The following is a 24688-nucleotide window of genomic DNA, read 5'->3' as shown; positions in this document are numbered from 1 at the left end:
GATTTTGAATGACTTGAAAGAGATACAAGACAAAATTTTAATGCCTCCTTTTCTCTGTAAATACAGTTCTCAAACCACAGATGAAGATATGACACATTGTAAAGGTGTTGTTTAAATCTGAATTTGCGATCAGCATTGGTTCTTGCACTGACTCCAGTCCTTGATCATGAAAAAAGCCCAGCATGGACAGCTGTAGGGCAAACCTAATGTTAGTTTCAGGCAATCTTTAGTTAATCAGAGTTTTTTTCTGGAAAAAGGTACTTGGCTTATTTTCTTTTTTCCCTCTCCCTCCTTTAAGCTCTACTGCATTAGTTGTTAGGACCTTCTCTTGATTGCTTTATTACCTCCTTTTTCACTTAGGTGTGCATTAGACTTAAGATGAGGTGGTTTGGATGCCACTTCTGATGTTGCAAGCCAGAAAAAAAGGATAAATGCTTCCAGTAAATTGTGTTTGAATATTCCAACACCATTTCTCAGCATGTGGAAATTTTCCATGGACTACTCTGTATCCTCACATACTCTTTAGGACAAACAATTGTACTTCACTATTTAAGCCTCGTGGGGCAAACAATGATCTACAGCTGCAAACATGTGAAGCATGATACCTTTCTTGTGCTTCCATACTAATTTTCATTTCTCCCACAGCATGAGTGAATGAGCCTTAACACCAGCATTATGAAACATTGCACTAAAATAAATCACCACTTCAGAATCCACCAGCATGTTTTAGACTCAGAAGAGATCCCTATTCTATGGCTTAGCTTTCCTCTCTTTCTCATATATGTTCATTACATCTGTCCTTTAATGAATGTGCAATAATAGAGCAGATGTGCCTTGTTTTGTGGAGTTAATTCTTTAAATGAAAGTGAGAGAGTGATTAAGGGAATGTTTAATATTGAACCATCTAAGAGCTGGTCAGTGTTCAGAGTGAGCTGAGATGGACATGAATATTCCTTGCTGTGACAGAAATAAATTTCCTCAGGGTATCATGGAATTGGATAACCCCAAGGGTTGCATTGGTAGAAATAAATTAAAATACAGAACCCAGTCAAGTTCAGAAAACATCAATCATAAATGACGTGAGAATGGAACTGGTTGCAGGTATCTTGGTACACTAGATGATGATAAATGATACAATGCAGTTCTGAGAAAACAATATTGCATGTCTTTTTAAGAAAGTACTAATATGGTTTTCCAAGAAATTGAAAAATAATTTTTAACTTGAGTAGTACCATTTTCCTCAATAAAAATAATTTTCAGATGAAAGAGGTGCAAAACAGGATTATCACAGTAGCAAGGAACCACATAGTAAAGCACAAAAAATTACTGTCTAATTTAGCTTAGGAAATAAGGAGTGGAAAAAAGACCTTCTACAACCATATGCTAGAGTAAAAATTGAAAAGGTAAGATATTTAAGCTGAAGTAGTGTGATATTTTACCTGCTTCATATACATCAAATGCACACTTACTGGAGTACCGCAAGAGGACCACAGTCACACACAGCATCATTTTTTTCATTTTTGCAACACGCCAACTGCAGGCAACCAATTCTTAAATATATCTATAAATATACATATGATTAAATACATCCATGGGGTTTTTTAAATGACTGCACACCTCTTTTGGGGGGGACCATACTTATTAATAATTCATTAACAATTAAAAAGTGGTGTTTATTAACTAAATTGCTTCAAGGTATTTGAGAAGTCAAGGAGTTTGAATTTGCTATGGTGATGGCAACACCAAAGCTGTTGTTCTTGTAGAACTGTCACACTCTGCATTGTGAAAGGTTAATTAGTTTTGCTATTAGTTTTAATTGACTGCTGCTGTAAATCAGAGGATGTGTCATCTGCACTGTTGTTGTCAGTTCCAGAGATTGATAAGTATGGATTGTGCTCCCATTCCTTTTTAATCAAATGCCTGCTGTCAAACAGAATTACCCAAGACAGAAGTAAGTAGTTGCCTCCCACCAACTAATTCAGCAATGCATTAAATGGGCAAGTAAATCTCAATGGAGAATGGGAAGAATTTCAGCCAGTTCAATTGTCTAAATGAAAAGTTCTGAAATAATTTACACTTTTATCTTAGAATAAGTTGAATTGCTTTCTGAGGTTAACTGTGTCTTTTCACATAGATGGATAATGTATGAGTAGGTTAAATTTGGAAATTTAAATATGAGATGCCTAAATGCTGCTACTTGATAAACATCATACTTGAGTAATTTCCTGAACGGATGCCAGATGGCCAGAAAAGAGAATCAGGAAAATACATAAACTGACATTTTGTTTCATGATTGTGTATAAAGTGATATGGGCTCCTTCTGTTCCAGAAGAGTGACTGGGGCTGACACAGTAGTGGAATTAAAATACAAGGAGAAAAAATACTAACAAGTATTTCCCAGCATTTTTCTTTCCAAACGAAATTTACAGATGAAATCATTGTTCACAAAATAGGTGGCAAATGCTCTTCTGGAGCTTCAGGAGTCAGATATTTTATGGTGAAAGATTTTAAATCAGAGGAAAGTCCTTCTAAACAGCTTCCACTGATATTGGTCTACTGAAGAGATGCATAATTTCCTTAGGTCTTTACCTTTTTGATACACTGAGAGATTAAATTAATGAACCTCTGAGGGCTCTGTACAGTGTTTATTAAAAGAATAAAGGATTTTTTTTTTCATTTACTTTACTACTGTTTGTCTGATAGGTATCTAACGACTTAGACTTGGATGGTTATCTCTAATATGGAGTAATGAGATTTAATACATTTCAGAATCAAGCAACTCCAATACTCCTATATAGCTGTATTAAAAAACCCAAAATCTTATATTCAGCTATATTAGGCTATGTTTGGAATATTTAGAGAGTTAGAACATATAGTAGCATGTCATACAATCTAACTAATCTGAGATTCCAATCCAAGTCTTCATAAGTTGATTCAAATAAAGGAAAAAATTACAGCTTTAAAATATGAGACATGATTAAAGAGAACACAAAAACATGGGTTATCTCACAACATCCATGTTCTTTAGTAGCTTTCTGTGATCTTAGATTTCATCTCTCAGAGATGGAATTAATAACATCTACTTAGAGTTGTTTGGATTTAATAACTGGGATTGGGTTTTCTGTGAAAAGAGAGATTTTGACCATGTAAACATAGACAGGACTTTGGTGTGTGATCCCAGGAGAAAACACAAGGGCTTGGGAAGGCTGATGAGGACCTTGTCACTGTCAAGAACACCTCCACAGTAACCCATGAAGCTTGTGCAGACATAATCTTCTGTCTAACACAGTGCTGTTGTAGAAAGAAATATGTTTCTGCTGGATTCTTTTAATGCTATTTTAAGAACCAGAAGTTCATCCTCCAGCAGGCAGCTATGCTTCAGAAAAACAAGATAACATGATCTTATTGCAATAAATAATTCAGTATTACTGCAAATAGTAGGCAGTATATATATATATTTATATATAGTATATATATTTCAGTACTAGAGCAAAACAACATCAACTGAAGGTAATGTAAAATTATTCAGTATAATTTTAAAAGTATATATATCTAGAAGTTAAAATACCAGCCAAAACCTTCCAATCTTTTTTTAAAGCAAATTTTTCTCATTTTCTTTTGTTTTGTTTTTCTGGGGTTTTTTTAACCATCACACAAGTTACTTGCAGTAAAAGCTGTTTGTATTCACGATGCCTTTCATCTTCCTGCTGGGGCATGAGCTACCGGCAAACTGCTCCAAAATAATGATGAATAACCTTTATAAACAATGCTTCCCAACATTTACAGGCTCCAACCTTTTCTGTTCTTTCAATTTTGTTTTGTTTTGTTTTATCATCACCTTCTTTTGGTCTTTTACCTTTTGCACACATATTTCTTTCTCATGAAAACTGCCAGTTTTCTCTTGTAGGCTGGTTTGATACTGATTTTTTTTCCTACAGTCAGAAATCAGACATCTAATACTGTTTTAACTACTACTTCCTCCTGTCTCACAGTGCTTTAAATAGATGTTGGGATTAATTTCATGGGTCTAGCTCAATAAATATGAGGTTGAATATAGGCATGTTCTGAAATCTGTTGCTCGCCTTGCAACTGGATACTCAGCTTGCTCTGCACAGTGCAATCAACTGCTCATGGGACAAACTGAAGTTCAGAGAAAGATTGTATTTATTTACCTCTGCTCTGAAGAGGAACTCCAGCTGTTAAGGGTCCCTATTATGTGTTCAGAGACTTCTCTAATCTTCCTGTGGAAAGGCCAGGTGGTGTTATAAAAGGGCTCAGGTTTTATTATAATTTATTCTGTCCCTCACCTGACACAGGTAGGAACACTGTGCAGGCAGCCACTGTCCTCTGAGATGGCAAACTGAGCTCCACTCCTGATAAATGGCTCCCTCTGGGACACAGGGATGCTCCGTGGTGGGAGCAGACAGGAACCAAAGGAGCTGCTCTGTTTGTTCTTTCCCTCCCCTTACCCTGAACTGTGGGCTGCTGAGAACAGGCTATAAATTATGAGATGAACAAAGAAGGTCTTTCATTACTATCTCCCAGTCTCCTCGGATGCAATGCTCATGCAATCATGGAGTGGGGGAGAGGAGCAGAACTCAGGAACTTTGCTTGCAGCAAGCACAATTTACAATTTTGTGGGCAGTGAGGGTGGCTGACTTTGAGGCTCAGGCATATGAACAAGCTGACAGCTTTATGGTGGGATTCTCAGACCTAGCAGGCTCACTGCAGAGAGAAATTTCTGTATACCAGTGCAGAAATTTAGCCTGTATGCCCCAAATGCTTTTTTGAAGATGAAACAAAACTGTCGTACAAAATATAATTGAAAACAGAGAATGTCTTTTGCCTGTTAAGATTTTGAGGTGTGGAATATTTCCCAGAAAAAACCCAGAAACTCTGTTCCATTTATTGATCATCCTGTGTGTGCTTCCCTTTCAGAGGGTTTATTTATCTTTTTAAAAGAAAAACACAAAAAACTACCCCAAAAAATAAACCAAACCAAAATTCAATTCTCACTGTACATTGATACCATATGTAAAAACTCTTGATCTGAAATAATATGGTGTGTGGGAAAATAACACTGATACTTCACAATATGCTCAAATATGAAAAATAAAGACATGTACTTGTACCAATCCTGTTTCAACCAGCTTTATTTCGGTTGTGTGACTTTCTAAAATGTTGTGAGAAAACGTTCGTGAGGCAGTGGGAAGAGTATAATGAAGGAATAATGTTAGAGGAGGTGAATCTATGCAAAAAGTTTCACCAGTATCAAAAGTTGCCCAAGCCAGTGATTTAGAGGACAGTGTAGGGGATCACAGGTATCTCCAGAAAGATTTCTTTTTCCAATATTCCAGTGTTCTAGCAAGACTTGTCCCTGTACCATAGAGATATTTGGAATAAATGGAGAGAAATTCAGGAGGCCTGTAAATATCATATTTAAGTGAACAGAGATTACTCCACAGGTTGCTTTCAATGATGAACATGAACACAGAATACCTGTGTGCATTTGACTGGTGGTTGGTAGGAATAGCATGAAAATGAGGTGAGGGAGGTCATAATATTTACACAACTAACTCACAGTACCTCCTACTAGATTATCTTTTATTTATATCTTCCACTTCTGTGGAAGCAAATTCTGATGTTCTAAACTGTATGTTCTATCAACATCCTCTCTGCAATTCCTTCAAATTTGCAGATTTCCCCAAACTTTAGCTTTGATTTAGAATTAAAAAACTAGTGACAGGGGTAACCATAAAGAAGTGTTTCTGTCTAATACAAACTCCCTAAACTCTTTAGGCAATAAGAATCACCTATTTGACCTTTTCTGTTTTGGATGGAAGAATGCTTTTGAAGATGCCTGCCTTTTTTTCTGTGATAGATGAGAGGCAAGTTAATGGTTTTCATTTAGAAAACAGATTTTTTAATAATGAAACTAGGCTAGAAGTATCAAAATTAAAATTTACAGCTTCATAATTTTCCATAAATTTAGTGAGAGTAAACTATGGTTGAAATTATTCTTGTGATTTTAATTGAACTTCAAAGGTAGGTGCAGCCTGGATCTGAAAGGGGAACTATACAGTCGCAGAAGGCAAAGCTCTTTTCAACCACCTTTGTTCCATTTCATCCTCACCATAAATCACTGCCCAAGTCTAAATATATATTCATAGTCTTCACAATTTTAGCATCTTACATAATGAGACATATCAGACGCTGCAGATTCAGCTGCATAAAAGATGGCTTGCCACAGCACATCTGAAATTTTGATGATGAAAGGCACACTTTGCCCTGGCTTTTTGTATAAACAGAAGTTCATACAGGGAGAAGAAAACTAATGTCATACATAGAGAGCAACCTGAACCTTGATTATTTAAGCTTATTCTACTGCAGCTTTACCAAGGAGAAAAGGTGTTGCTAAAGGAAGAAAAATTGCAAACTGCCTGTAAAAGTCTGAATTTGACATAAGCAGAGTCCAGTATTTGCCCAATGCTAAAATAATCTTTGTGTAACACAGCATAAATATTTTGTTAAAGTAGGACAACTGAGTCTGCACTCTTTTACCATGTCAATATGGAAACAGAAAATGTGTCTCACCTATACAAAACCAGGGAGGATTTTACTAGATTTACTTAGGTTCTCATTTAAAATATGACAGATTTTAAGCTCCTTTCCCTCTCTCACGGTAAAGACATTTTTTAATCTTTTTTTTTTTAGTTTTGATATGCAAGTTTTTTAGAGTTTGACAATATAGTCTGAAATTACAAAATCCCTTCTGAGCCAACCTTCTCTTTCTGTGTCAAAATAATGAAGAATTTTACACCTTCTCACTCTGAATATACATATGAAGATGTGAATATTACAACAGATTTACTTATTCTACATGTCTGCTTGATTTTGAGAAATTAGACATTCTGGCTTGAAATAATAGAAATCCTAGGAAATGGATTAAAGTCCATTTGGCTTATGTTACAATATGATGAAAGTATACTGGAAATAATATAAGCACTTTAAGGGCAGGAAAATTACTCCCATGGATGGTAGCAAAATATAATACAAAATGACCTTAAAGATATAAAAAAGAGGATAAAATAATTATAAATAATTCAGAAGTCTTCTGTAGCACAGTATCAGAAGGGGGAAAACTAGATTGCCAAGTAGGTTTTGCATTTACTGTACTTACTTTTGTGAATACAAAGAGACAAATAATTTGGATGGAATATTTTGTACTTGGGATGTAAACAACCTAAATTAAAATATAGAGTGCTTAGAGAATGTTGTAAGAACAATATATTCCCTAAAAACAAGACGAAAATGAAAGCAATGCAACCAAAGTACTTGCAGGTTGCAATTCCAAAAAGTAGTTTTCTGTTAGGAAAGCTGCTGAGCATTCAAAAGTGATCAGAGTGACATGAAAAGAAAGTTTATTTATATAAAGTCTGCTGAACTTGTGGGTCAGGCAGAAGCAAAACCAGTCATACTGCATTTAAAAGTAAACCCAAGAACATTGCATAACAGAAACACCTAGGATCTTCCCTATTTGCTTTGGCAGAAGGCTGTTTAAGTAGTGATTTTTCATTCCTTGTAGTGTTTTGGACATATGGTCTAGTGAAAGAAAAAAAAACAAACTTCAAAGGTAGATGGATAAATTTAGATGCAGGTCTTACGAGAATTGATATCATTAGAAAGATAAATAGAAAACCAGTTCAAGGATAATATTCTAACTTCGGGAGTAGATGTTATCTGTATACATCGAATACAGGCTAAAGTTTTAAAAAGTGGTAATTGAACTGAAAAAAATACCACTGTTTCTGACTTAAAAGTGCAAGTACTGGTATATTTTGATATTTTCCATTTGTCATAAAGCTGTCCTATCACAAGGATGTACACACAGTGAATAGGACTCGGTGTAAGAACCACATATGATGTGGCTTCGTTTGGAGAGTGACTCATCGAACATTTACTGCACAGACAATAAGCACTGAGCCTGCACTGTTAGTGCAGTGGAACAAGCTGTTTCATTTCACAGCTTGGCCAAGTCATTTATAGCCCACAAAAAAAAAATTACTTAACACATGGTGGCATATGTAACTCTATAAGGCTTTCTTTGAGAAGGAGGTGGAAGATGGCATTTGTATACACAAATACATCCATACACATGCCCAAGCTAACACAATGTGCTAGCACTCTTTTGTGCTGTAAACCTAGTAGGCACACTATCACGATAGCTGGAGATGGAAGTTTTTGGTTAGAATGTTCTTATTCACTCCTCACATCATGATTTCCAGATTCCCCCTCAGATTTATACTGCAGCGCTGAGACACTTCCAGTGAAATATGCTTAAAGTCTTGCTCATACCTCCCTGGAGCTACACACTGGAGAGCACAGCCGTGTGTGCTGCACAGCTTGGGTACCAGAGCAAAGCTTCTGCACTGACTGTTCATGTGGAAGACAGGTATGCTCTTATATTAATAGATTTTCTTTTGCCTACTTATGTTACCTGGTGCAGTGGTAGCAGCCCACTGTTGAGATGTTATTTCTCTCTCATTAAATACAAATGATCGCTGAAATTGTTGTTGCTAATAGGACTACGAAGTATAAGAGTATGAGAAATTGCCTATTCTGTGTGACAGTGAGTGGTGCGATAATTCTAACAAAGCTCATTGTGACTAATGTATGAAAGAAAAGCAAATCTGTCTTCCAGGACCATCAGAGTATTTTGGGGCTGGCTGTAGAGAACCTAGGGAAATTTTAGCATAAAAATGGATACTTGTAATCACTACTGGGATTCTACTACCTGCATAATCTCTCCAACAGAGCAATGGAGGATGATTCTTTCCATTAATCATAAATATGGAATAAGCTCAGTCAAAACTAAAAAACTTGTTAATCCAAATTTTGCTCAGGAGGGGTGAACAGAAATGTTCTGCAGAGTATTCCATAGAATTATGCACAGTTCAGAGTTCTACAGTCTGTGGAGGACTGATGCCCGAAAGCATCTTACAGCAACATGGACATGGTTCCTAAGGTTACCAGTCTGGAGAAATATCAACGTACCTTAAAGCTCCTACCCAGTGTCTTCTGTTAAATGTTTGGTTTTTTTTTTTTTTTTTGGGGTGGGGGGGTTGTCTTTTTTTTGTTTGTTTTTTATGGGTTTTGTTTGTTTGTTTGCTTTTTTAAAGTTTTTAACCTTCCACCAGAAATCTTTATAGACTGATGTACCTTCTTTTCATTGGAATGCATACTTTACATTTTCCCTCTCATCCAGCACTCAGCAGTGCCATTATTCTTTATTTCATGCAATGCTGATTCCCTCAAGCTGCTATAACAGACATATCCTAAAGTTGGTATTTCATTGCACTGTTGAACTGATGTGTATGGCGAAACGCCACAGAGATATGTTTGAATAAAAAATATTATATAAAAACCTAGAGCAGAAGAAAAAATAAAGGGAAAATACAATGTTCATGTAAATCCACTCCAAGATATGTGACGAAGACTGAAATGATGGAAAGAAAAAGGGAAAGGGAAAATATGTTCCTATTTACAGTGGTCATGAACTGGTAAGAAACCAGTTCAGCAGATGGAATAATATGTAATATAAAAAACAATGGTGAAGGTCAAATTTACAAGTCCATGTTCCAGGTAGGGAAAATGATGCTACAGAAGAGGTTGCAATCCTCTGTTGGGGTGAAAATGCAAAAATGTTTCTGAGATTTCTGAACTTTCATGGGGAATAGAAGAGTTGGTAGAAGTCCTCTCACAAAGTAAGGAGAGCTGGAAATGATGGATATTATTAAAACAGAAGGGCCTAATATTCAGTAATGGGAGAATATGATAGACTGGTAGCAGAGATGCAAGAGGAAAATTATTTCAAATGCAGCACTGAAAATTTTCACTATAATCACAGAAAATATTTACTCAAGACTTTTAAGAGAAGAAAAAGTCACAGTCTGATTCCTCTCGGATGCCAGCACCTCTCCCTGGTGCAACACAGAAAAGAGGTACTCTATTCCCTGTTTTGGAGTCTGAGAGTGTCCCAGGTAAAGGATTTTGAGGCTACGACTTCTTAGCCTTCACTTAGATTTGACATCAATTCTAACCATAACTGGAAAACTTTTCTGATGAAAGTTTTCTCAAATGGTATGCACCAGAAAAGGTGACTAAGAAAACACACGTTGGTGTTGAAATCTGTCTGGCTAAGAAACTCCCTCTACATTTTCTGAAGTCACTGAAGCATATACCATCCATCTGTAGATAAAAAGAAACCCAACTATTTTGCAACTAATTGAAAATCCATTTCTCCTCCTGGGCAGTATGCATGCAATAGAACTTATATAATTAGATTAATCTTTTCAAAAATGAATACAGAGGAGTATCTCATAGTGAGCTAATGCTCTGACATCTCCTGTAGGTTTACTTTCTGGCAACTGAAAAACTTCAGTATCTTGTTTGGAGAGTTAATGCTTCTTAGACTATATGCACTGAAGCCAACACTCATGATTTTTGCAAGAATCTCTGAGATTTAGTATTGCTCTTTTGAAGATGACTGTTGAAGTCTTGCTCATAATTTACATTTAAAAATTAAAGCTGTGCATATGGGAATTGAAAGTAGGGTTTTGCAAGACCTCACAAACTGAAAGTGCAACATAGATTCTTTGCATAATATGATTTAACACTTGTCGGGTGGGTTTTGAAACGTAAAATACCTGGGAAATGGAAAAAAACTTCAAGCTCTTACTGTTGTATACTCATAAATTTGTAATAAAGTGTAGCATTGCATTTGTGATCATCATCCACTACATAATTCCAATACCTGAAGGAATTGCACAGGAGTTTCTTGCAATTTCAATCAATTTAGTACAGAAAGTAAGAAGGTGGTCTTTTTTTTTTTTACTAAAAATGAAGACAGATTTTAGGAAAACAGGACATATATTCTCCTGGATTTTGAACTTATTCAGAAAGATTTTCATACTGTAAGAGAGAAGATTGAATAAAAACCTGATCTACAGGTTTATTAAACCTTCAATTCACATTTACGTGAACTGAAGAAGGATACCTTCCCCTGAACAGTCACCACAAAAGGAGTCTTGATGATATAAAGAATATTTTAAAACTACAGCATTGTCTTTTTAGAAACTCTAAAGAGACATGGTAGGACTATTGAATCTCTGCTTGGAATTGGCTCAAAACCAAGAAAATACACTGTCCCTTAGGGTAGTATTCATGAAGAATGACTTTCCAAGCTGGTGCCAGGCCAAGGTTAGTTACCATGGCACTGAGACACACAGTACCACTGAAGAGAAACTTGTGAAGAACAGTAAAATACCATATCAAACTCCTTTTTCCTCTTTCTTTTTTTGCAGAAGCACTAGTGTCAGGTGGGAACTTAAATGTTATCTGTGAGCAGCCTTATGCACAACAAATTGTTTCTGCATCTGTCAGGAAAAACAGTCTGTGATGTATATTTTCTCACAGAATATGTCTCTTAAATCTAGGTCAGTAAAAATATTAACAGCTGTAGAAGATATTGGAAATAATTTCAACTGATGAAAGGACATACAAAATATTAAAAGATTGAGGACTGAGAAAAAAAATAGGATTTGAAGACTAGTGTCAGTTGTTCTCATTAGCATTTGACGTTATTTAGTGACTTGAAGAGCTTTTTACTGAGTTCCCGATGAAACTAATAAATCACTGAGTACACAAGCATAAAAATAAAAGCAGAAATATTTAAATATGCAAGTATTGAGGTAGAGATATAGATTAGCTTATGAACATTAACAAAATCATTAAAGATCAATTCAGATTATGATCTACTGCTGGAAGGAAGTGTTTTCCCAAAATCTACGAGCCAGCTTTCTTAAATTCAAAGTACAATATCTGAATTCATAACGTAAAATTGACCTGAGTTTTCTTCCCTGAAAGAATGATCAACTTGCCTATCTGAATTGGAAAATACAACATAATCATACTCATATGAATATTAACAGACTTATTGATTGGTGCTTGTGCTAATTATTTCTGCGTAGTGATTATCATTGTGAAATACAGGGTTGCATGGCCAAAGAAGCTGAAGACCATATTTTGTCTTTGATGTTGTTTCAGCACAATTTTACTCCCTCCTGACCACAGGTACCACAAGTGTCCCCTTGCATGAGGTTTCACAAGCAAAACACTTGGATCCACTGCTGAAGCTCAGGTCTCTGAGTGCTGTTCAATTCATGTCCCACTCAGTGTTGAAGTCACAAGGTCTCTCTATTGGTATCTTTATCAGTCAGATCTATACATTTTACTGTCTTCACATCTGAAATTTGAGCATATGTATGCATCATAACTTAGGTGAACACCAGTTTGATTCATCTGCACATTTTCATTCCTCTTCCCCAAAATAGTTTGGCTGCAGGGAAAATTGCAGACTTTTAAGTGAATGACTCTGACCAAGGAAGCTTTCTACATTAAATAGAATTTAGCCTGAGGTGTCCATCATGCTGTCAGTTAACAGTTAAAACTCCCATCAAAATAATCAAAATTTCTATCTCAGACCTTTTGTGATAAATACTTTCAGCAGCTTGCACTATTTGTTCTTTGTAAAATTTTGGTTTGTTTCCATTAATAATAATAATAATGCTAGTGATAGTTAGCAAACCCCTAAAATTTAGAAAGGATAGTACCATTATTTTCAGTTAAGAAGGAACTGAGGCTTAACAAGCATAAAAAGCTAGCATTACTCAAGGCAGCACCGAAAATCATCATGTATCCTTTTTTCTTTTTTAAATTCTGAGCTGTCTAGGATAGAATACAGAACTTTTTGTACATCTATTTTTTGAGTGATCTGTATTATATGTTTATGATCATTATTTGGACAAAAAAAATGTAAGTAATTATAAAAAGTTCAAATCAGAAGGGTGAGGCAACACAGTTAAAGACAGTAATCGCAATTAAGTGTATAATGGTAATCTTCATTACTTTTCTAAACTATCTCAGAGAAACATAAAGAGAAACCAAAATAAGGAGTTCTCAAGCTTCATGCTGAATTTCCATCCTTTTTCCATGTGACATATAAGCTGCAGCAAAGGAGCATTTTTTATCAAGAGTGCTTCAAGAAACATAAGGCATGTCTTCTACCCTGCTGAGCAGTGTACTTTCTGATTTTGAAAGCTGTTTGTAATGCTTTGAAAACAGGCACTGGTAAAGGCAGAATTAACTCCTCTGCTGTCAAAAGACAAAACTGGTGCAACTCACATTGACAAAAAAAAATATTTGCTGAGTTTTCCTCAGTGATTTACCATAAAACTATCATCCTTCTGCTCAGGCAAAGAATGTGCAAAAAAACCCCCAACCCTGGTCGGATTTTTTTCTGTTATTTAACAGAGTGCTTGTTTTTCTTTGTTTTTGTTTTGTTTTTTTTTTTTTTTTTAATAACCCCTTATTTACAAAGCCTGTGATCAGATATTCAAGGTCTTGTGGTCATTAGGGAAAGAAAAGAATACATTAATTGTAGGCAGTTGCAGCAGAGAACTTCAAGCAATAGAACCTAATTACCTGGGAGGAATTCAACCAGCTCAGTGGTTATGAAAAATACTATGGAGTGTTTAATAAACAGTTGAAGCAGATTGCTGCTTTAAACTCTTCCTGATGAGATGTTCTCTTAAAGAAAATTATACCATCTTCAGCAACAGTCTAGCTCAAAAATGTTGTTACCTGTAACTAATCACTGATTCTTAAAAGGGCGTGAACAGGCACTGGAGCTGAAAGAGCTCTCTCCATGCTCCTGCTTATTGCTTCCCACACAGTGTCCCTGGCTTTATCTCCTGTATCCATGGATGTTTGTGCAGCTGCCTGGTGAGCTCGTTGGCAGAAAAGATCCTACTCACTGCAATCTCACCCCCTCCCTGCCCCACCCCACTATTGATTTTGGGTTAGTCACCTCACTAACTTCACTAGAATCAACACACTCCTTATGTCACCATGGAGGGGGAGATGAGGTTGAGGGAAAGGAAAAATGGCATTTTACAGCAATAATTCTGGTTTAAGGTGTGCTTTATGAAGCAATTGTAAACTGATAGGATGATTCACTGAGCTAAGGACTGCTGGAGCTCTCCAGTCCACCCTCTCACTCTCAGGGTTAGCTTCCACATTAGATAAGCCTGAACAAAACTTGTTTGTAGTTTTGAAAACAAAAACCATTTTGTTTGTGTTTTTGTTGGGTTGATTTGCTTTTTATTTTATTTATTATTTTATTTTATATTTATTTTTATTTTCCCTTTTATTCAGTTGGAATTTCCTTTACTTCAGCTTGTGAATGTTATCTATTTCCTATTTTTGGCTGCTGAGATGGAGAAGAGTCTGGCTTCATCTTTTTCATACTCACAAGCACCTGGTGGAAGGGAATAAAGGGAATAATCCCTTCCTGTGTCCTTCTCCCTGCACACATAGTTTTGCAGCCCAGTATGCAAGTAACAATGATTAAAATGACATTTTCTAAATTAATATTGTTCAAAGAAAAAGTGTTGCTTTCATAATACAAGTGACTTTCTCAGTAAAAATTCTGACATGAGGAGTGCTTTAACCAGGTTCTGTTGAGCAGAACAGGGTGGAAATTGCACATTTTGCTATGAGAGCATGAAAAAAAATCTATTGTTTTGTGGGAAAAAACCATTGTCTTCAATGCCAGTACTTCCAGTATTTTTAAAAATGCTTTGGGCATCAATCACATATTTTTAGTTTTGCTTATTTTAAAGAAGTCTAAAGAATATTGAATCTGTTTTGTGGTCCTTGCATTGTTCCCCAAATCTTTGAAAACAAAAATCTCTTTTCATAGCACATCCATTTTACTGTCAACAATAAAGAAAAGCTGCCTCAGGAAAAGAGCTTTAAATATAGCTGTGGTGCTAGCAACAAGTTAGCACTTCTGCATGAAAGCAAGACCAGTTCACTCCAGAGTTTTGCTGCAGGAGGTAGAAATCAGTACTGCTGTAGCATGAATTGCAAGCCCAGCTCTCCATTGCTTAGTTTTGCTGGAGGGAGCTGGAGAGCTCAGATGGATACATCTTTCTGTCTGATCGTGTATGGCTGGGCTTGCTTTATATAAATAGAAGGTTGGTTGTGAATCCCAGAGGTTTCTAATACTGGGAATGAATGCTCATGAAGTGGCTGGACTCAGCTGAAGGTGGAGTTTATCTAAACACAACTTGGCAGTTCCAAGAAGTGAGCAGGTTTGCTTCTGTCTCTTTGACCCTCCAGTTAGGCTGAAATTAAAGAAGGAATATAACAGCCTGGGAGCACCTCAGGGCTCAAGGATACTCCAATCCCTTGTTGCTCTTTGCTAGGAAAATCTGAAGAATGAACTTTATGCTTTTCCTCACTCTTGTTTTGACAGACATACGCCAAATTTACATGTGGGCTGCCCATTCCCCAAACTTTCAAAGTCTGTACTTCCAAACAGGCCCATGTAGTGGAATATTAGAATTATTTTATGCTCTCTGACTAGTTCCCATATCACCTTTGTCCCTTCTCCACAGTTTCATCTTTATTCCTCTAAGAGCTCCCAGAGTTATCTTCCACCTTCCCAGCTGGTGAGGATCCTTGTCTTCCTTCCATTAAGCAACAGTGAATTAAGGTCTAAATACCTATGAGTTTTGAGCCCTGAAGAAATCACTGAGGTATTAGAGAGTAAACTTTCCTGAACTGCTGATGTTATTTCCATGCCTGTCTTAAGGCCTAATTCTAAAATTATATGAGACCACAGTTAAAATCTGAGATAGATTGAACTGTCAGTGATGATAAATATTAGAGACACTGTCTAGAAAATGGTGGAAGTTACTAATTCCACGTGTTGTGTTTTAATATGATCTACTTGTGTTTTCTGATGTGATTTTTCCCTCGAGATTATAACAGATTTTAACTCTGTCTGCCGTGACTCTTTTCTTGGTGAATTACAGTGAAGTAAGCAGGGATAGAGCCACCATCTCCACAGAGGTACAGGATTCAGAGAGGAACATATCTGGTCTCTCTGATCTCTCCCAGATTATCTGGCCAGGCTTGTCACAGGTCAACAAGGGAAACTGCTATCTGATAATGCCTTTTGAGGGTGAAATTCCTTCAGCGAATACAAGAATCAACTCTTCTGAGAGAAAAAACTAGATCTACAGAACTCTAGATACAGTGAACCAGGAGTGTTCCTGCTTCTCTTCTTTCTAATAAGTTTTGTGTCAATCATCAATGAATCTATGGAAAAATTCTCTACAGTTTTGGGTTGTTTAGTTTTTTTGAGTTTTTTTTTCTTTTTCCAGTGAGATTTGAAAGGTGGAGAAAAGAGAGAAGTAGTGTGGGGTTTTCTTCAAGAGAAACCAAATGAAAAACCTATTTTGTTGCTAAACTGATCACTAATCCTGGCAAAATTACTTTTCTTAAAAAAACCCCAACCAACCAACACAAATAGACATACCGAACCAATCAATCAAACAAACAAACAATAAAAAAACCCCAAACAAACAAAAAAACCCAAATCCCTCCCCCCCAAAAAAAACCCATCAGGCTGGTTATAAACACTGAATTTGGAGAACTGAAAACTTTAAATTATATAAATGTAACTAAAATTTATTTAGTACTTGTGATCTAAAGATACACACAATTGGAAGATTTTTCAACTCCCTCAGTGTTCATCTTTGATTAAATAAACCTTGTTCTCTATAACAATTATCTGTTTATGATTTTAAAATGGTTATATTACATCTGACTAAACTGTTAACCCAAAATTTCTCCCCTATTCTGTTCTTCATGTCCTAATTAGGGCCTTTTCTAACAAATAAAACCAAAAAACCAAATTGACACCATCTTGTGTTTCTTGTTAGTTCAAGATAATTATGGAACTTAACACTCCAAATGGTAATTGCACTTAGTGTTGAGCACAGCAGCCGTTTTAGAACTGCAGACCAAATCAAATTAGCATTTTTGTCAAATAAAGTTCAATGTGCTTAGAAGTTACTTCTTCATACATCTAGACTAACATTTTACAGTGACTGTCACCTAACATCTGTTGAGATAGACCCTGCTGCTAGTTTTCATCTCCCTGTGCCTCAGTGTCTTTATCTGAGGGATTGCTCTTCTAGAATGTGGTTTGTCTTATTTGCAAACAGATCTCTAAAATAGGTCAGATGAATTGTACCTTCAGAAGGGTTATTTCAGTCCACTGATTATAAAATTTTTATTTAAGTGGCTGATCCTTTCATAACTCCCATGATAAAATTTCTCATTGCATTATCTCTTTCAGAGGTCCCTGCTGTAAAAAGATATTGAATTAGATTTTTTCAAATAGTAGACAAAACTCTAAATTTTTAATTACATAATTAATATAGAAACAGAATGAGTATGAGACTGAAATAAAACTTGTACTACTCAAAGAAATGCCCAGACTACTCAAGAAGTTCCTGTTTGCCAAATATAAAAGATCAGATCATAATTCTCCTTATCTTCTATTTAAGATTCAAATGAAATTTCCAGTGAAATCACTAATCATAAAATTATTGTAAATGTATTTAATAAAGTAGGCCATTAAACTAGTAGAACTCGTGAAAGTCAATTGTAAAACTGAATATTAAAAGGATTTGTTGCCTTTTTATGTCAGAGCCACTTTGCAAAACAGGTCTTATCTTCTTTTGCTATGCATTGAAGTCATAAACAGTGATGTCCCTTCTCCAGATTATAAAAGCTAATGAAACAAAAGAGGTGTTTTGAATGATGGAGTACCCCAAAAACACGTGGTGGTGAATATATTTCTACTTAATCTCTCTCTCTTATCTCCCTGCCCTCCCTACCACACATCTACTCTTAAATAAAATTTGTACTATTAACTTTGGCATATGGTCTCATTTTCACATTAATTTGGGCAGAAGCATCTCTTGATAATTAGATCCAAACACGTGTATGCATGTTCTTTTGTCCAAATGTAAGCATATGTATCATTGAAGCAAACTTAATCCTAGGAATCTACCTTGTCTCAGCACAAAGTATTTGCTTGTTGATCCAATCAACTCTAAATACTTGGGCTCAAATTGAAGTTTATGAAGTTAGAGTTATGTAAGTTAATTTCAAATTGATGATACCACTTTTGATCCTAGCATGTAGTATTGTACAAGTTTTCTACTTGAAATTGTTCATAGTTCCTACCTTTCCTTTCACAATTCAACTGCAATTAAAAAAAGAAAAAAAGATGAAAAAAAATACTACTAGCAACAGTAAAGAAACCAACTAGGGGAGCAAAAAAAAAAATTACATTGTTTGAATCTTTCTCTGAAGACAAGAAAGGTGATCTGAATTCCAACAGGTTTGTGTTGCAAAGGATTTCTTACATTTACTTACATAACTTCCTGAAATATAGTTCTGCTTATTTAAAGTAAATACAGGGAATCAGTGCAGTGATTACCTGGGGAGTTAAAGATCACTTATAGAGTAGGACAAAAATGTTGCTACTCTAAATAATAGAGCAAAAGCTGTCGAGTCTTAGCTCAGGTTTGCTCAGAGGGCAGACTTCCCACATTCAGGAATCATTTGCGGAACTTCAATTGCTCAGTCATCTAAATGCTTCAAATGTAATTTTTCTTTACTCTCAACACCACTCCTGTGGTGCACAGGACAGTACACCACAGTATTTGAAAGTTTCTCATTTTGTGATCCCTCTTCTCTCATGTTAATATTAGATTGCTAAAATTTCAGTGATTTTCATGGAATACATCCTGACCTAAACTGTTAAACATTATTAATCCAGCCCACTGCATTTATTTGGCTGTGTATGTCATCTATGTGTATCATGACCATGTATAAATATTATATAATTTATACAGTAATCAAGCAATGTTTCCTGTTCAATGCAATGAAATATATTAATTTATTTAAAAATTTATTGCAGAACTCAAATGGGGAATTCTGAATTCCAATGGCAAAACTCCCTTTAACTCACTGAAGGTAGTCTGTCCTGTCATAAGTGCCACTGGAATTCCAAAACCTGTCTGGATAGCTGAGGAGAGAGCAGTGGATATTGTTCAGCTGGACTTCAGTAAGGCTTTTGATGCTGCCATGATATCCTCCTAGACAAAGTCAGTAAGTGAAGGCTGGAGAAGTGGACAGTGAGATGGATGGAGAATGGATGAACAGCAGATCTCAGGGGGTTTGATCAGTGGCACAGAGTCTGGATGAAGACATGCAACTAGTGGTATCCCACAGGGATTTTGATATTGGGTCCAATCTTATTCAATATATTCATCAATGACTTAGATGAAGGGGTAGATGCCAAGAAAGCCATTGGTATCCTGGGCTGCATTAGGAAGAGCATTGCCAGCAGGCTGAGGAAGATGATCCTGTCCAGCTACTCAGCCCTAGTGAAGACACATTTGCTGTGCTGTGTCCAGCTCTGGGCTCCTCAGCACAAGGGAGACATGGAGCTCCTGGAGCAGGTCCATCAGATGGCTATGAAAATGATTTCTTCTTATGATGAAATGTTGAGAGAGTTGGGCCTATCCAGCTTTGAGAAGAGAAGAGAGGAGACCTCTCCAATGACTGAGAGGAGACGTTGCCAATGTCTATCACTCTCTGAAGGGACAGTGACAAGGGGATGGACCAGGCTCTGCTCAGTGGTGCTGAGCAACTGGACAAGAGCAAAGGGCAGAAACTTGTGCACAGCAAGTTACATCTGAATATGAGGAAGAACTTCTTTATTGTGTGGGTGACCAAGCACTGGAACAGATTACCCAGAGAGTGTGGAGTCTCCCTCAATGAAGATATTTAAAGGCCATCAAAGCAGATGGAAGGACAGAATGCACAGTGAGCATTATCTAAGTTTTCCAGATAGAAGCATTATCTTTTGCACTTACACCAATGCCAAAGTGATGCAGAAACCTTGAAGTTCCTCTGCTAACCATCAAAGGTACATTGGTACCATAAAACAAGTATTAACACAAGGCTCCAAGCACTTCATTCAGTTGACAATGTATTGGAAATCTCATTTTCTCATGGGAAACTGCATTGTAAAGATCAGGTTATTCACTCAAATGATTCATTAGGAAACTAGGGAAGATGTCAATTTCATGCATCTCTTCGTAATTTTTATTTGGATTGTTTTAATTAAACATGTAAAACTTCCTCAAAACTTATTATAGGAAATCTATTCCTATAATTTTTTGGACCTATTTTATGGAAAAAAAATCTGCTATTGTGTAATTTGGGTTATTAACATAAAAATAATCATGTAGACAAATTCACAAAGTGCATCCAGAAAGGCTTGATTTTTTTTTTTTTTACTTTAAATTATGATCAAATCAGACATAGTATCCCTAAGAAAGAGCTTCCTGCTCAAAATTAAAGCAGAAATTGGAATAATTATTACTTTTGGTCAATGCTTTAAATATATATCCAAATATTCAGTTCATCCCAGAGAAGGGCATGGAAAAAAGGATGTGTTTGTTGTTTATGTGTGTGTCCTTTCTCTCAGGATTAGCATCTCTTCCTATCATATCCATTTTTCAAGCTGTCTTCAATTTAGAATCTTTAGCCAGTGGCAGAAAATTGTATTTGAAACAAATTACTCAGCTTTGTTCAACAAGAAAACTGCAATATTTAATTTTGGAATTTGATTCAGAACAACTAACCTTAGGGCAGTAGATGCTGCCAAAAAAGAGAGAACTGATTTGTCATATTGTAGTTGTATGTAGCTGTGATTTCAGTGTGTTTTTTCCCTTACATGTAAGAAGGCACATACCCAAAATAATGACAAAATGTTTCTGGAGTGGTTATGGCCTCTTTACCTTTCCTCCTTGATAGATCTGTACTTGCATACAAGAAGGTAGATTCAACAAGACAATTTCAAGAGACTGGGAAAAAAAGAGCAGTGTACAATGACACATTAGTTAGTGGGTTTTGTCCCGAGAATGAGAGATCTTTTAATCAGTGGAACATCACCTAGGGAAAGTGTGGTTCCTAGGAGAGGTGAAGAGCATCTCCTAAGCTCTGCTTCCCAAATTCTGTTTCCCTTTTGCTGTGAAAGCTCTTTTTGTGCCCAAAATGTTCACCAATAGGAAAAAAAAAAACTCTCACATTAATTTTCTTTTATTCTTTTCCTAACACTACTCAGATTCCTTCCTTTGGAAATAACAGCTTTCATGTACAAATTTATCATGGGCTTTCAAAGCCTATTGTTACACTGATAGTTTCTGAATAATAACAATCTGTATTACAATTTTACAGGAATTTAGATAACTTTGCTTTGTGGATGTGTTTGAAAAAGATGAGTCAAAAGGAAGGTACTCAGTGTAGATATTGTGTAGGCGTCACTTTTTCAGACATAAAATAATGCAGAAAATGTCTCTGTAAAGTCAGATTTTGCATACTGCTTTAAAATATAAACAAAATACAAAATAGTCTTAAAACCAACATATAAACAATGAGATAAGGTGTCTTTTTTGTTAGTCTCTCAAATGTCCAGAGACAAGATGGAAAGGCTCCCTTTTCTCTCCTTTACTTGCTAAGATAGAAGGAACTCTTCAGACAATCAGACTGGTCAGATTGGCATAGTTTATAGAAAAGGTAAATAATTGCATTTAGATCAGTGAGAATCCAGTTCCTTCAAGAATATAACAGAGTGTTCCATGCATATGAATGTGTTTCTAAAAAGCTAAATGATCAGCCAGGCACGGCCACAGCAATCAGGAGGCTGGTGAATAATGCTGTAGATATTGGATGATCAGCATGAAGAAAACAGCAAGAATCCATAGCATACTCAGCAGGCATTGATGCAAGTTACATATGGGACTAGTAAATCACCCAAACTGACTAATTATCAAAGGCAGTATGTTACCAGGCTTTTGAAAAGTATGTGGACTTCTAGGTACTACAGCAATGTGAAACACGAAAGCAGGTATATGTATCAGATGTTTGACCCAGCTAATCTCCAGATCTGTGCTTTTTCCAAGGCATGTAAATTCAGCCATGCTGAGTTATCACAACACAATCAGTCAGAGCACAAAGCCAAGATGGCAGACAAAAAAAACCCAAAAAAGCCCCAACCAAACAAACAAAAAAACCAACTCTGAAGAAAAATTAAAAAATGAGGCATTAAATTAAAAAAGAAGGTATGACAGAAAGAAAGCATACCAAAGGATGTTTCAGAAAATAAAACCTTCTGCAATGGATGGTATTAACACACATGCAAACCCAGGACCATTTGGCGGCACTAATCACAGTTTTTATAATCCACCTAAACATTGGATAAGGAAGCTAAAATAATCTTTGAATTTTCATTATAATTTTTTGGCTCTTAACAGATGGTGGAGGACTGGCACTTCAGGTAGCTGACAGTGAAGGAAAACCTGAATACAGACTTGGAATCAAGTTTATTCATATTTACATGTGGATCTGGGGTCAATTAAGATTTGTTAGAGAAATTGAAGTATCTGATCTGGAATGGCAGATGTGATCAGGAAGCTGTGGGATACTAACAACCTACTGGAACAGCAATCAGACTAAGGCAAAAAATCAGAGTATTTGAAACAGCAGAATACACCTATGTTGAAGACCCTGAATCCCTTTGCAGATATGGATAACTAAACTGCATTACCTTCTGCACACTGAGGACATTACTTTGAGCCACTAGATTTGCCTAATCTTCTGTCCATTTGATTCCCTCCCAGTCATAGCCTGGTAATGTCAGAATAATTAATGCACAAAAGGGAAGACCATCAATATAATAGCCTAAAGTAATTGCAAATGCCTATACAAACTGTTAGGAATTCTTTATGAGAAATACACACACTGAAGCTTTCCCTTAACAGAAAAAAACATTCACATACTGCTGCCGTGGATAACACATTTCAGTTGAGCTGAAATCCTGTAAAACTACTATCATATAATGCAATAATGAACATGGAGCACTATGGAAAGCATATTAATCTGAAAATAAAGTGGGGACAAAGCACAAGGTTCTAGCTATATATATGAAAGCAGACTCTGCCATGAGACTTGGACACATCCAGGCATTGTCATCATAGGAAAGATTTATATTCATCTAAGTACACTGATTTTTAAAATCTTCTGTGTTGGAACACAATTTACAGTCCAATAATTTTGAGGACTCTCACATGCTAAAATAAAGATCAGCTGAAGCTTAATTTTAGCTTGCCATGTGATCACACCTGGAAATGCTCTAGATTTGTCTGTGTTTAAACAGCATTCCAAGGTAACAGTTTGGATAGCAGTCAAAAAAAGGGTTATATAGAAGAACATGTGATGGTAAATAAAATTCACCATCTTCTCTGAATCCCCAGCATAACAGCTTAATTTCTAAGCAAGTTATACATTAAAAAAAAAAAAAATCAGAAACCTAAGACATTAAGGAGCTACAAGGGACTGTTAGGTATAGAAACAAGTTATGACAATCTTGGGTTTTGAGTTATTTGTTTTAACATTTCAAATAAATACAGCAAAAATGGAGATCTAATACAGAACCCTTCTAGGAATGGCTGTGTTATCATTTTTAGGCAAGCTTAGATTAATCTATTTATAGGATGTTCTTGATAAAATATGCATTTATTTTTCAAGGGAAGATTTTGGATTTGGATTCTTATTTCAGTCCTTGAGTATTAATTTCAGTAAGCAACTGGGACAGAACATAGGTAAAACATATTAATATTAAGCACTAATAATCAATCACTAGACAGAGTAATAAAGCTTTAAAGTCTCTATCACCACTAAGAATTTTCTGGTGCAAGTTAACAAAAGCCTTTTAGGAAAAATATTGTGCTTGAATCATTGGGATGACCTCTTGAAGCCCCCTTAATGTTATTCCTGCTACAGAATAGCCTATATATATTTGAGTACTGAACATTATTTACTTTAAAACAGTTCTCGTTTACTTACTTTTTTTTCTTGGAGTGTGCACACAATTCCAGGTCCTAACCACACTGCCAAATGGAGATCACCTGGATTATCCAGGAGGCTGACCTTTAGAAGCCCTACTCGGTAAGTCCTAGTTTCATTTTCATGACAGAGGAAAACCACTGAGGATTTATCAATGCACCTTCTATCATATTAATGCTTCAACCTGACTTTTACTGATCCAAAATGAGCATTCATCATGGAAAATGTCTCAATTTCAAGGTGGTTTTAAATTACTCACTAGGTGAAGCAGTTCTTCTTCAGACTTACACCAGACAAGTCTCAGGTTCAATTAATCACATTCCAGCATCTTCACCTTCAGTCCATTTTGGTGGGGAAATCCCTCGGTTTGCTTTCCAGTGTTGAGAGTCTTCATTATTAACTGGTATTTATACTAAATGTGTCAGTTAGTATTAAATCAGATTTCCTTCATAACCACATCTTTTAAAAAGACATAGGTTGCATAATTCTACCAATACTTTTCTGTGTGAAACCATGTAGCTTTGCCAGATTTTTGGTGGAATGACTAGCATGCTGATTCCCAGCTCAAACCCTGAGTTTATTGCATCTCCAAGAAGTCATCAGAAAAAACTTCCTGAAAGTTCCAAGAAGCTTTCATGGAAATGCATTTAAGAGTTAGGCCAACAAAAGTGATTAAGATCATTAGGCAAACAAATCACCTAATCATCTTTCCAGGTGATTGAAGTATCACTTCAAAGTGATACTTTCAAACAAAACTTTTTTTTTTTTTAGATGAAATACATGT

The 24688-nt window shown here is 36.0% G+C and overlaps 1 protein-coding gene and 1 long non-coding RNA gene across 6 annotated transcripts in view; one reads left to right on the top strand and one right to left on the bottom strand.

Moving 5' to 3' along the window:
- PCLO (piccolo presynaptic cytomatrix protein) overlaps positions 1 to 24688 on the bottom strand; it is a 320809-nt gene that overhangs the window by 11981 nt on the left and 284140 nt on the right. The window lies entirely within an intron of this gene.
- On the top strand, positions 8107 to 24654 carry LOC146443144 (uncharacterized). The gene is made up of 3 exons (XR_014856673.1): positions 8107 to 8452; positions 18908 to 19921; positions 23920 to 24654. It is a non-coding gene; the product is annotated as an uncharacterized LOC146443144 (long non-coding RNA).

Source organism: Lichenostomus cassidix, chromosome 1Aa (assembly GCF_008360975.1).
Source record: "Lichenostomus cassidix isolate B80296 chromosome 1Aa, HeHo_3.0, whole genome shotgun sequence".
In the NCBI taxonomy this organism is placed as follows: domain Eukaryota; kingdom Metazoa; phylum Chordata; class Aves; order Passeriformes; family Meliphagidae; genus Lichenostomus; species Lichenostomus cassidix.
Note: the sequence above shows the minus strand (reverse complement) of the source record. Positions and strands in the feature narration are given on the sequence as shown.